We start from the raw sequence: 14,810 nt of genomic DNA on the forward strand, positions 1-14,810 counted from the left end.
CAGCCCGGGGCCCGGCTGGCCGCGGCGGCGGGGCACTGCGGCAGGCGCGCGGGGCGGGGGCCGCGCCGCTCCCCTCCCGCGGCCGGGCCCCCGCGCCCCCCGCCCGGCCCCGGCCCGGCCCCCCGCCCCGCGCCCCGCCCGACTCACCCGCCCGGCCGCGGCCGCCCTGCGACTCCGGCTCCGGGCCGAGCCTGAAAAACCGGCGCGGCTCCTGCGGGGGCGCCCACCTGACCGCGGCGGCCGCCCAGAGGGAGGGGCCGGGCCTCGCCCGGGCCGGTGCCCGCCAGCGCGGCGGGAGGGGCCTGCGGGGAGCCCCCGGCCCGGCCCGGGAAGGCGGCGGCCCGGGGGTGCGCGGGGCGGGCCCCGGCGCCCGGGCTCCGAGCCGGCCTGGGCGGGCCGGGCGCCCCGCGGGAGGGTCGGGGGCGCCCCGGGACCCTCCGCCCCGCCTTCTGGAACCCAACCCCCAGCCCAAGCCGAGGCAGCCTGAGCCCGCGCGCAGAAGGGCAGGAGCCCCGCCAGCGCCCACTTGTCTCGTTTTCTTGTGAGAGTGAGTGGGGGGGCGCCTGGGCTCCTCTGCCATGGGAACTTGTAGTACTCCAAACAGCAGCAACAACAAAGCGCGGCAAGGTCTGCCTTACCTGTCACTACATGGGGAGCCTCGAGACGTGGGGACCTCGAATTTGACTATTGCAGTGAAAAGTTACTTGGGCTCCAGGCAGAACCCCAAGTAGCCCAGGAGTCCGGACGCAGCCCGGAGACGGGCCCCCTCAGCACGCTCATTTGGGTCAGGGTACACCGTGGAAACAATGTAAAGCCTGGCAGGTGCCCTCGGTGGGGGAGGGGGGGGCTGGAAAACACCAAATAAATTAGAGCTTTATTTAGAAAAAGGAACAGGGGCGGCTAGGTGGCGCAGTGGATAGAGCACCGGCCCTGGAGCCAGGAGGACCTGAGTTCAAATCCAGCCTCAGACATTTAATAATGACCTAGCTGTGCGGCCTTGGGCAAGCCACTTAACCCCATTGCCTTGCAAAAAACTAAAAAGTACAATAAAATAAAATTTTAAAAAATAAATAGGGGCGGCTAGGTGGCGCAGTGGATAGAACACCGGCCTTGGAGTCAGGAGGACCTGAGTTCAAATACAACCTCAGACACTTAATACTCACCTAGCTGTGTGTCCTTGGGCAAGCCACTTTACCCCATTTGCCTTGCAAAAACCTTAAAAAAAAGGGAGAGGAGAATAAATACTTTTATGTGAAAAAATAAATAAATAAATAAATAAATAAATGGGGGAAAACCTGACTTGAGGGCGGCTAGGTGGCGCAGTGGATAGAGCACCGGCCCTGAAGTCAGGAATACCTGAGTTCAAATCCAACCTCAGACACTTAATAATTACCTAGCTGTATGGCCTTGGGCAAGCCACTTTACCCCATTGCCTAGCAAAAACCTAAAAAAAAAAACTGACCTGAAAGATTGGGTTTACTGTGAACTGTAATAGTTCTCTCTCTAGTTCATGTGCACATGATCGATGGAGAATAATAACATACTGCAAGTGGTTCTGACTTGCCTATTTATGTTGATTCCTAGGGTCCAGAAGTAATTCTCACTCATAACCAAACATGCTTGTAAGCTGAAAGAATTGGGGAATTCTGTCCTTCTCTACATCTTCCCCCCACCCCATATCCAATCAGTATTATGGTATCAAACACAGTTGCTTAATTCTACAGAAACATATAAACACAGAAGAATGTGCCACAAACATTTGAAACTCATTGGTCAGGCCCCCATTACACAATTGTTCTTTTCAAAGAGCAGCTAATAGCCAGAGTTGTTTTTAATCCAAGGCATTTTGCCCAGAAGGCAATAGTAAGTAAGCTCACTTGCTAAGTGGTGGTCAGAGTTAATGGGACTACAAGCTAAATGCTTTTACAGTTGAACTCGAACCAGGTTCATAGGTCCATGTTTCTTTCCCATTAGTCCTAAATGGGATCATAGATCCTGAACTGGAGGAAAGCATGGGAGAAAGGGATCTCACCTAGTCCAAAGCCCTTATTTTATAGAAGATGAAAGTGAGGCCCAGGGAGGGAAAACTGGCCAAGGCTGCGCATTTGGAAAGCAACAGAACACAGGTTAACTGTGCCACATGAAACCTATCTATTAATGCAGACTATATAATGCCCTGTGCTTGTGAAGTGGGAGGCAGATGGGATACAAAGATAAATAAGAACTAAGAGGCAGCTATGGAATAATAGACAGCTGACCTTTCAGTCAGAAAACTTTTCAAATCCTATCTTTGACAAGTATTGGCTATGTGTGACCCTGGGCAAGTCACTGAATCTGTCTTCCTCAGTTTCCTCAACTGTAAAATGAAGCTGATAAGAGCCTTTACCTTTCCAGGGTTTTTGTCAGGATCAAATGAGATCCTGTTTATGAAGTGCTTAGTATATCTGGCACATATTGGTGACTTAATAAATACTTGTTTTCTTCTTTCTCTAAGCAACTCTTTAAGATTATAATAGAAATCAACATATGTTGTATTCCATTTTTATATGGATCTTTATGACTTGCCTAGCACAATATTGATTAAATGCTCTTTAAAATATATTGTACAAAAAGGGTTTTCTGTAATCATTCATTGCATATATTATAGGTTTCCTATATATTGTACATATATGATATTTAAAATGTTTTCTATAATGTATTGCATGGATTATATGATGACGTATTTTCTGTAACATGTTATATGCAAATATATGGTTTTCCTCACAACAGCTATGTAAAGTAGGCGTTGGCCTCCACTTTTTACACTTGGGTAAACTGAGACTAAGGTTAAGTGACTTACCCAGAGTCACACAGTTCATAAATGTCTGGGGGGGGATTTGAACTCAGGTCTTCCTCACTCCATATCTAATACTCCATACACAACTTCATGTCACCAAAATTAAAAGATAAAGATTGCATGTATCATAAATTGCAGAGAAGGTGCCACCCTGTATTGTTTTATTTTTTGTTTTTTTTTAAGATTATTTTGCATAACTGCTTCATTTATTCAAATTCTCATTTTTCTTCACCCTGAAGGTTTTTCCTAAGGAAAGAAAGAGAGAATCAAAGAAAGAAAAGTGAATAGAGCATCAGCCCTAGAGTCAGGATGATCTGAATTCAAATCTGGCCTCAGACACTTAATAATTACCTAGCTGTGTGACCTTGGGCAAGTCACTGCCTTGCAAAAAACAAAACAAAACCAAAAAAAGAACATATCTAACTTCTATCAAGTAGAGATATAACACATGAATAAATGTCTAGGACTTTTATTTTTGTCATGTACAGTCATGTTTAGCATATTTCCATATAAAGCAACACATGAATAAATGTGATACAAATTTGAATTCAAGTGCATGAAAGAAGGATAAAATGCTAGGAGATTGGTTGAAGGAGAAATCTCCTCTATACAACAAAAAGACAAAGATATGTTCCTCAGTCATATGTAAGTCACCTATCAATGACTTTCTACTTTCTTTGGGGCCTCAGCTGGACTGCAGGGAGATGGCATCTGACTGGGGCCTGAAAGGCTAACCTGCTTTGTGATTTTGGGGTAACCACTTCAACACCCTGGCTCTTCATTTCCTCATCCACATAATAAGGGTCTTGGGCTAGATGATTCCTATAACACTCAAAGGCTCTGTGTCAACAAGGCATTTCAGATGGAAGAGACTGAGTGTGAGGAAAGAAAAGAGTGGGGCATCTTTAGGAGACATTTTGACTGGTATGTGTCTACAGTGTGCAGAATATCATATGAGGTAAGGCTGAGATGGCCAGAGATGAGCTATTCCTCCTATGGCCTTTCCCTATCTAGCTGTGTTTTTAAAACTGGAATCATGGAATTATGAAACAGATGAGGTAATAAATGGACCTGGAGGCAGAAAGACCTGATTTCAAAACTAGCCTTGGATATTTACTGGTTATGTGACCCTGAGCAAATCCCCTTACTTTTGCCTCAATTTTTCCATCTGCAAAATGGAGATAGAATAATAGCATCCACATCACAACATTGTTGTGAGTATAATTTAAGCTATTTTTTTTGTGGAGTGTTTTATAAGCCCTTCAAGATGGAGTTCAAGTGCCTTCTTTTTCATATGCCCTTCCTGCTTTTCTCCTCCCACCCCTTCCTTTCTCCCAGATGTTAGTGCCTTTATTATCAAGTTTCTCTTCTGTTTGCTTTATATAATATACATACATACATACATACATATGCATATATATATGTATATATATATATATATATATATATATTAAACTGTTATTTCACCAATAGGATGCAATATACTTGAGAACAGGTACTAGTTGTTTTTTTTATTTTGAATGCCCCAAATCTGGCACACGTTAAGATTTAATTTAATTTAATTAAACATTTTATATTAAATCAAGCATTTAATGATACTCGCTTGTTTGACTAACTGGCATAATACAAGAACACTTGCCTTCACCCACCCCCAGAAAAAGAGATGTTTCTAAGGCTTTTGCAAGTCTTCAATATGTAGCTACAATAATATTACAATGAATTATAAAATTGTCCTTTGTGTTCAAAAGATGCTGTTGATGGTATTTTTTATCAGTGTGCATGAATGAGGCTGAAAAGTTCGAAGCATGATCAGCAGCCCTTTCTACACTGTTGTGTATTGTATAGACTACAAGAGCTCAGCACAATACTCAGAAAGAGCCCCTTGTCTATAAGGGAAGGAGTTTTATTGGATAGTTCTGCCCCCGATTTCTCATCTTAGATTTGCTGTCTCAGCTTTGTGTGCCTCAGTTTCCCAATTGTAAAAAAGGTTAATGCTTATTACTTGTGAACAATAAATTTTGCCCTTTTAAAAATGAATATTTTAAATGTAAATTTTTGTAACACAAGGGTTTTTAAAGAGATCAAATTTGAGAACAGAGGCCACTTTCATTTAGATACCTTTAATCAATTCAGTGTACCAGTTAGAAAGGATACTTAGAGAATGGAGCACCAGCCCTGTTGTGAGTAGGACATGAGTTCAAATCCAACCTCAGACACTTACTAGCTTGAGCAAGTCTCATAACCTTGAATGCCTCAAATCCATATTGCCTCTAGTCATCCTGATTCATATATGACCACTGGATCCAGATGACTCTGGAGGAGAAAATGAAATTGATGATTTAGCCCAGAATCTCCTCAATCAAATCCAGTTCCATTGCTTGTCATTGTATCAGGTTCCTTGAAGTATATACATCATGATCATGATCATGATCATCATCATCATCAATTATAAACAGAAAATGGTTTGCCTTCTTAATCCTATCAAGAGCATCACAAGTCCTGACTCAGCTGATTCTTGGATGCATCCCAATTCCCCCTCAAACAGGACCTATTAGGGAGGGAGAGTTCTACGACTCCTTTTCAGCATGGAAGTAGCTTCAGAAGAAAAGAGACCTTTGAACCAACTCCCAAATGAATTTGGTCCTAAATTGTTTTAGAGTGGGGAAGGAAGAACACTGGAAAGAAAAATTATGTTTTATAGTAATCAATCTGTATCCTCTATACTGACCATGTATCTTCCCCTACCCATATTCCATTGTTTCAATTATTGAGACAAGGTCAATGAACTTTAAGAAAGTAAGAACCTGACTCCCAATCACCTCTTCTATGTGTCTTGTGGGCAATCAATAAATACCTGAGAACTTTTTTCTCTTCCCTGTTCTATTGGAGGGATACATTCCAAAATTATTTTTCTTCTACTAGGTGTTTATTTAACTTTGTCCATTCTTTTTTTTTTTTAGTTTTTTGCAAGGCAAATGGGGTTAAGTGGCTTGCTCAAGGCCACATAGCTAGGTAATAATATTAAGTGTCTGAGGTCATACTTGAACCCAGATCCTTCTGACTCCATGGCCGGTGCTCTATCCACTCTGCACCACATAGCTGTCTCTTACTTTGTCCATTCTTAATTTCTTCCATTCCACCTCTTTCTTTTTCCTTTCTTATGATACTACATTTTAATTTACATTTTATTTATATGCTTCTTAAATATTGATCAATTCACCTTCACACACACACACATATATATATATGGATATATATATATATATATACATATATCACTATGATGGGGTTTTGTGAAATTGAATTGAAATTTTCACTTTATTTTCAGGTTTTTGAAATATGTAAAAAATCTGAACTTATTAACATATTTCTTTGTTAATATACCTTTTTCCTGTATGCTTTTAGCCAATACTTAATCTATTCTTCCAACTAAAGATTATTTCAAATAATTATTACCTGCATGACTTCAGACAAGTCACAAACTTTCTGGGTCTGGGGGACAGACTAAATGACTTGAAAGCCCATTTGTCTCTGACATTCTGTCTTAAATTCTCAAATATTCCAATGGTTCATCAGTGTGGATATTCCCTCCAATGATGAAGATTGCAACTCATTCATACTTACTTTGTTATTATTTGTTCAATCACATCAGACTCATGACCCCTTGGGTCACAGACAATGCTGTCTGTGAACTTTTCTTGGCAAAGATACTGGAGTGGTTTGCCATTTTTTTCCTCCATCGAATTGAGACAAACAGAAGTTAAATGACTTATCCAAGGTTACACAGCTAATAGGTAGCTGGATCAGATTTGAACCAGGTCTTCCTATCTTCCTGACACTGATAGCACCTGGTTCACTATCCATTGAGTCACCTAGTTGTGTACTTATTAGTCCAAAACTAACTTTATCCTCGTACTCCCAATAGTTAACCAGAAAAGGGCTTTCTTGATTTCCTCCTGTATACATGATTTGGGGGGGGGGGTGGCAAGGCAATGGAGTTAAGTGGCTTGCCCAAGGTCACACAGCTAGGTAATTATTAAGTGTCTGAGGCCTCCTGACTCCAGGTGTTCTATCCACTGTGCCATTTAGCTGTCCCTAGCTTCCTTGATTTCCAGCCTTTAGGATGTCCATCAAATTGCTTCCTTGCTCTTGTCCATCTACTAACCCATCTTTTTCATTGATACATCTATTTGATGTTTTACCTCACTTCTTAAAAACTGCATGTGTCTTCCATGAGCCTCCCTTTCATCATTTGGGTGATCTTTAAATTCTTTAGACACCATGTGGATACACTATTAATATGAAAAAAGATAGAGCTTTGTTTCAGGGATGAGTTCCTTCCTTCTGGTAGAGTCCCATGACATCAGGGAAGTGATACTATGAAATACAAAATGAATTGGAGTTAATTGAAGGAGGGCTGCCCAAGTCACCAACCTTTCTCCTCCAGAGCAATCTGGGTCCAGTGATCAGATATGAATCAGGACAATTTAAGATAACCCTGGAAGCAATGGGAGAAGCAGGCCTTTTAAAGCCAAGGTCTTTCCCAGGTCTCAATTTGATGAAGGCAAAAGCCCATTCAGTGATTAAAGCTGCTAAGAAAGAAAAGAGGCAAAGAATGACCTCTTTTACCTAGTTGGAAAAAGAAATCAACCTGGGAGGGGAAGACCAGGGTTTTTGGCCAAAACAGAAACAATTGCTATTTCTGTATACTCTGAGAAATCTGGGCCCTAACCATGACCTTAGAGGATTGGGGCGGGGGGGGGGGGGGGGGGGTGCTTAGGCTAAGGACCTATTGTTGATCAGTCCCTAAGAACTAGAATGATAAGAAAGAAATCCAGGGTTTTAGCTATCAAAATTTACATTCCTTTGGGCAGAGCACTTGCAGGTAATATGACACCTTATGTGGACTGTGGGAGAGGAAAGAAGAAAGGAAGAGGAGAGGAGGGGAGGGAAGAGAAAGCAGAAGGGAGAAGGATGAAGGGAGCTGTGTTACTAGTTCCAACTGGATCCCCAGTGGAGTAGGGAGAAATATGGAGTTATTAAAAAACAACTTTCTAATTACTCAAGGGCAATTCGCCTATCCTTCAAAAAACTTCACTTGCCCATCACTCCAATTTATCAACTTTTTTTTTTTTAGGTTTCTTTTGCAAGGCAAATGGGGTTAAGTGGCTTGCCCAAGGCCACACAGATAGGTGTCTGAGGCCAGACTTGAACTCAGGTACTTCTGACTCCGAGGCTGGTGCTCCATTCACTGTGACACCTAGCAGCCCCTAAGCTATCATCTTCTATATTCTTTTTCCTAACAAATCTCTTAGAAACACACATCTATACTCATTGCTTCCATTTCCTCAGCTTTAACTTACTTCGGACCTCAATTCTCCATTGAAACTATTCTTTGGAAGGTTTACAAATATAATCTGACCCACTAAAGGCAATTCTTTCTTAGTCTTCATTCTCTTAGACCTCTCTGCTTCAAAGGACTCAAATACCATCTCTTTATAAAGAACTCCCAGATTAAAGTAGCTGGTTCTACCAACTACTTCCTAGGTATCATCTGGATGTCCTAGTGACCTTTTAAATTCATCATGACCAAAATGAAACTCATCATCTTTTCCTTCAAACTCCTTTTTCTGATGAGGGTATATTGCAGTACTTGTTCATTAATCAGTCATTCTTGTTTCTTCAATCACTTTTCAAGTTAAATTCATTCTGCTTTAAGATATCTCTTCCATCTCACATTTTCTCATCACCTCTTTCCCAGACTATTTTATTGTTATTCAGTTAGGTCTGACTCTTTCTAAACTCATTTGGAGTTTTCTTGGCAAAGACAGTGGAGTGACTTGCCATTGTCAAAGGTCTTCTATAAGCTTTTTTTTTAGGTTTTTACAAGGCAAATGGGGTTAAGTGGCTTGCCCAAGGCCACACAGCTAGGTAATTATTAAGTGTCTGAGGATTTGAACCCAGGTACTCCTGACTCCAAGGCCAGTGCTTTATCCACTGCCACCTAGCGGCCCCCTTCTATAAGTTTTAAACTTATATCTTTGTAATAAGTGATTGGAAATTCCCCTATTTCATATAATAACTTCTTTTGATCAAAATGTGAAATTGAAGAATGGGCTAGTCCCATTCTTCTGGTAATTAAGGCAATCAGTATTTGTAAAGGGTCAGCTTAATGCTATCTTGGGGTTGGGTTTTTAGATTCTCCTTTACACTGGAATGCATCCTCCTCCTTTCCCACCTTCTCCCCTCCCTCTTTTCCTGGGCTCCCTCTGTCTCTTCTGTACCTTGCTCCTGTCCTATCCTAAGTTGTGGGGCCTGTTCCTTTCAGTGGTTGGAAGGTTTCCATGCAGATGAGCTGGAGATCAAGACTTAACAAACTATCAATAAATGTACTTTTAATTTGACTTTTGCTCATCTTAAGGTCAAAACTTCTCTAATTTTTTGAGGGGGGTTTCCCAAATAATTCCCACATAATTTCCTTCTTCAGCTCATTTTATAGATGAGAATATTGAGGTAAATAGAGTTAAATAATTCAGATTGTAATGCAGGAGGATGTCTTCCTGACTTCAGGCCTAGCATTCTATCTGTTGTGCCATCTAGTTGCCCATTTCTTACACTTACTTATCTATGTCCCTAGAGTCTTCCTTTGTTTTCTCCTTGGCAAAATATTAGGATTTAAGATTTTGTTTAGGATGTTTTTTTTTTAATGGAGGTGGAGGTCTTTGTATAGCAATAACCTTACAGGGTGCCTAGCATTTAGCTGGAGCTTAATAAATATGGTTGGATTTGATTGAAGAAGCCCAAGATACATATTAAGGGAATTCATGAAGGTAGTGGTCAGGATCCTAGTGTTGGATTCCTAGCCCCATCACTTACTAGCTTTGAGACCATAATAAGCATGTTATTTCACCTCTCTAAGGTTGAAGTTGCCAACCTCAAAGGATTATTTTGGGGTAGTGTTTTTTAAAGGGTTTTGTAATATTGACCACCCCCAAAAAAGTTATTTTTGCAGGAACTTGGGAGAACATTCCAAACCTTTTGAGATAAAAATCATGTTAGGCAACCAAGTTCTCCCACCAAAATCATCTGTTAGTGCCACTGACAAAGATAGTATACTGGTCCTAGTTACAATAAAGTTGATACAACCATACATGGAAGTTCTTATGTCCTCTGATTACTTTGTATCAGTCTTATAACTACATCTTCATCATCAATTTGTTTTCTCATCTAACTTATTGCTCAGGATCTGTTGATATTAAGTCTTCTGTTAGTTGTCTTGCCTTGGACCATACTTTCATTGAATGTGAATGTTTAGCTTGGAGAGGATAAGTCTATAATTGGTCCAGTACTCTGTGCCACACATCACTTTCATTATTCTCACATCTGGTCTCCTCTGCTTAAAAAATGGCAATCTATTAAATGCCAATGTTTGCTGCAGAGTTGAATTTTTATAGTGTCTGGGTAAAGGGAAGACAGTGTTGGTGATGAGAAAGTCATGAGATGCAAAAATCTTCAGTAGTGACTGCTGCTGTTCCTGTTTCCTACTTCATTCCTCCAAAGACTCCCTGCCATGTCTGATAGTCTGTGCCTACTCTGGCATTACATCATCCAGAATTACATGCTTGTCCTTTGAGCACACTGAGGGTCTCTAGATCTTCATAAAGTTTTTCTTAGATCTTATTAGACTTTGTCATGGGTACTGATGGCAGTGGTATGACACTTCCCTGCAAGTAGCAAAGGAATTGTCATGAGCCTGTTATTTACTCCTTTTGGGAGGCATATGAACTTGTTGACTAAAGTAGTTTTGATTGCAAAACCTATGCCAGCTTCACAGCATTCCCTATTGACCACTCCAGAAAAATGTATATTGGGGGCGGCTAGGTGGCGTAGTGGATAAAGCACCAGCCCTGGAGTCAGGAGGACCTGGGTTCAAATCCGGTCTCAGACACTCAATAATTACCTAGCTGTGTGGCCTTGGGCAAGCCACTTAAGCCCATTTGCCTTACAAAAAAACCTTAAAAAAAAAAAGAAAGAAAGAAAAATGTATATTTAGCTCTGACTTCAGTAAACTGGCCTTTATTGCTTCCATTTGAATTGTCTTAGGAAGATTCTGAAGATCAACTGGGAAGATAAGATATGGGACATTGAGGTCCTTTCTCAAACTGAAATGACAATAATTCAAATATCAGATATGCTTTTGCCTAAAAGACTATTTTATATTCAAACAAGGGAAATACTTGGAAGTCAGAAGAAGCAATATGAGGATACTCTCAAGGTTTCTCTGAAGAGCTTTGGAATCACTTGTGGGACATGGGAGACACTGGTACAGGATGATCCAGGATGGTGGACCCACAACAAAGAAGGTGCTGTGCTCTATGGAGTGAGGTAGAATTACAGTAGCTCAACAGAAACATCAGATGCACAAATTTATTTATTTATTTATTTTTGCTTTTGCAAGGCAATGGGGTTAAGTGGCTTGCCCAAGGCCACACAGCTAGGTAATTATTAAGTGTGTGAAGCCAAACTTGAACTCAGGTCCTCCTGACTCCAAGGCTGTTGCTCTATCTACTGAGCCACCTAGACACCCACTAGATGCACAAATCTAAAGACCTCTTCACTCCAAATGTTCATTTGAACTATTTGTGCCTGACCTGTGATAGAACCTTCTCAACTTATATTGACCTGATCAGTCATATTTGGATAGATTGTATCTTGACCCCAACATAATGATGTCATTTTGGTCCTCTTAGACAACAACCAATCATTGCTCAGGATACAGTCTTATTTCTTCTCATTCTGTCATTTTCCTGCATGGTCTGAGTTTATACTATGCCTCTTAATATCCCCTGGTTACTCTATTCAGTTATCATTATCACTCGTCTTTCATTATGGAAGAGGATCAATCATATCACTAGGGTTCTGTCTTGACTTGTGTGCATCAGTTGTATTTAAGTGAGGAAAGTCTTCAGCCTCACTCTCTCCTCCAGAGTCGTCAAAGTCCAGTGGCAAGGCAAAAGTCTCCAAGGTCCACTGAGATCTATGATTGGGTGCAGTGAAAATGTGCTAGATTTGAAATAGACCTGGATTCAAATCTTATCACATATTAACTGACAGCACCAATTCAATACTCACCAAAGTCTTCTGTCAGTAAAGTTTATGGATAAATTATACACAAGCTCTAAAGTTTTGCTTTGTTTTTTGTTTGTTTTTTAGGAACAAAAATTATTTAAGTATTGCTATGATTTCAGAAGCTAAGGGTAGGGACTAAACTAGGTCCCTACCACTGATCCCTAAGCAATCTAAACAGCTTAAACAAGCTAAGCCACCTTGAGAGAATAAACAGTAAAGAAAAGTATAGGAGCAACATCAAGCTATAAGCTGATGTGAGAGAATGAGCAATAAGGAAAAATATAGAAGCAAGAGAGGTTTTGTGGGGAATCATGCTCCCCCAGAGTGGGCTGCCCTTCTAGAGGAAGATAAAGATTAAAGTTTTTATATGTCCTTTGTAAATCTAATTGCTCAATTAAGGGTGTGATTCAATACAACTGAGTCTCATAGTTTTTAGTAGAATTTGGAGCTGGTGATAACTTTTTCTGAGAACCTAATGGCCTTAGAAAAGAATTCTCCCCAGAAATCCTTAACCTAGGGTCTATGAAGTTGTTCTTTGAAAATATTTTGATAACTATATTTGAGTCTAGATTTTTATATTTTATTTTATAAAATGTTACTATTTATATAGTTATAGTTTTATTATATATATTTTGTTTGATGTATTCAAAAACATTATTCTGAAAGGGGTTCCATAGGCTTTATCACACTGCCCAAGGAGATCCATGACACACACACAAAGGTTAAGAACCCTACACTTAACTCTTATCTAGTACATATGGTTTACTTTAAAAAGCTGTGATTTCATTTGAATAAATATTCTCTCCAATAGTATAGAAACATCTTAGTACCTTAGTAGACAGTTGTTATGGTCAAAAAAAAAATTTTTTTTTCAACCAAAAGTGAAATTTTTCTAGAGCGAATTGTAGCTTGAGTTGTAGCCATTCTCTTCCTATCTAGGGCCATACTTGATGCTATTTCAGCATGGTCACATCTGTCAGAACTTATATACATTTGGCCCTAGCATTTGAGGATCCAGGCTCACCACTTTACCAGTTAGCATTGGAGTAGAAAAGCAAACCTTATTAAGAGTTTTTGTGGAGGGTAAAATAATCATGACAAAAAAAAAGATTACTTTAACAGTATTCCAGATATTTGGTCATATCCTTTCATCAACATTATCACTTTCTTTCACATAATAATAACTTGCTTCCTCTTACTTTACTTTGACAACTTCAAATTTTAGGGTTTTATTTCGATATTAAATTTCAATTTTGGTTAAAATTTTTAATGTAATCCTTGAACAAATGAATATTTTACTGCTTTATAGATCTACAAAGGATGGATTAAGTATTTTTTTCCTTGTCCCTCTGTGTGCAATAGCTTTGTGAACAGATACATAGATAATTTTAAAATTTTCATGTGGTACTAAGAAACTTGTAAATGTTTTATCTATCTCATTTAGAAGATGCCAAAAAAGTCTGTTTTCCTGTTAAAGTATGGAATTTATCTCAATTATTATTTTGGTTTTATACATAATTTTAATTTCATTATCATGTTGATTAAGTTAATTGAAATTTTTAAAATTAAAAAAATTGAAAAAAAAGAGTTTTTGTGATTATGGTACTATAATGGACACTGGAAGGGAGGAGAAAGTAAAGAAGGAAGGAAACAAACATTATTAAGCCCTTATTTTGTGTGCTTAAGCAAACAAATTAAGTACTTAATTTGTGTGCTAATCATTTTCACAAATTTCTCATGGAATCTTCACAACAATCCTGGGAGATAGATGAAATTATTATTCCCATTTTTACAGTTGGGTAAGTTGACAGCTTAAGTGACTTTAAATTCAGTGGATGAAGAAAGGAGGAGGACAATATCAGGTAGAGGGAATAATGTGAACAAAAGCCTGGAGGTGAGGGAGTTGCTAACAAGGGAGAATGAAATACATTTTGATTGAAATTCAGAATATGTGGAAGATTATGATATGAAATATGATTAGAAAAGTTGAATGGCTAATAGAGGCTTATAGAGGGCCTAGATTATCAGGAAGAGTTCATGAAAATCTTTGATCAGAGAATTGAGATGGTCGGATGCAGAAATATTTTAAATTTTAAAAAAATCATTCTGATATTGATATAACATATGGTTTGGAGGAGAGACGAGGGAGTGGGGAGCCTGATACATTGGCTATTTCAGAAGCATAAGTAGGTGGTCTTAAGGGTCCATACCAGAGTAGTAACCATCTCAAGAACTATCCTAGACATAGAGTTGAAAGGACCTGGTAATGATTAAATAGGACAAGTGAGAGAAAAAGAAGGGTTTTTGGAAAGTAAACAACTTGGCATAATAATTAGAGAACTGGTCTTAAAGCCAGGAAATATTGAATTCAAATCCTAAATAACTAAATAAATCTGCTGCTTCCTATTCCTATTCCTATTCCTATTCCTATTCCTATTCCTATTCCAATTCCGATTCCGATTCCAATTCCTATTTCTATTCCTATTCCTTAGGCAAATTACTTAAATTTGAGCCTCAACTTACTCAGCTGTAAAATGAAGTATTTGGAATAGTTGATGCATTTTGTTCTATGATCCAAATTCTGGGGAAATTCTCCCAGATAATCATTGCAATGAATACCTGGGAGAAACTCCCCTGAATTTGGATCATTACCAGATTCTTTCAACTCCATGTCTATGACATTTCTTACATTGGTTACATTACATTTGCTATCCCTCATTTGGTGGATGGTTGCTTTAAATAATAGCAGTTCACATTTATATTGGGAAAGGTTTTAAAGTGTTTATGATTGGGGGGGATACTATAATAATATCCCCATTTTACAGGTCCAGAAAAGTTATGACTT

At 39.5% G+C, this 14,810-nt stretch overlaps 1 protein-coding gene across 1 annotated transcript in view; it reads right to left on the reverse strand.

Moving 5' to 3' along the window:
* SGMS2 (sphingomyelin synthase 2) overlaps positions 1 to 203 on the reverse strand; it is a 100,208-nt gene extending 100,005 nt beyond the window's left edge. The window contains exon 1 of the mRNA XM_074228740.1: positions 148 to 203. The gene's annotated coding sequence lies outside the window, so the exon portion shown is untranslated. The remainder of the gene's footprint in view (positions 1 to 147) is intronic.
* Between the last annotated feature and the right edge of the window lie 14,607 nt (positions 204 to 14,810).

Source organism: Macrotis lagotis, chromosome 3 (genome assembly GCF_037893015.1).
Source record: "Macrotis lagotis isolate mMagLag1 chromosome 3, bilby.v1.9.chrom.fasta, whole genome shotgun sequence".
NCBI lineage: Eukaryota > Metazoa > Chordata > Mammalia > Peramelemorphia > Peramelidae > Macrotis > Macrotis lagotis.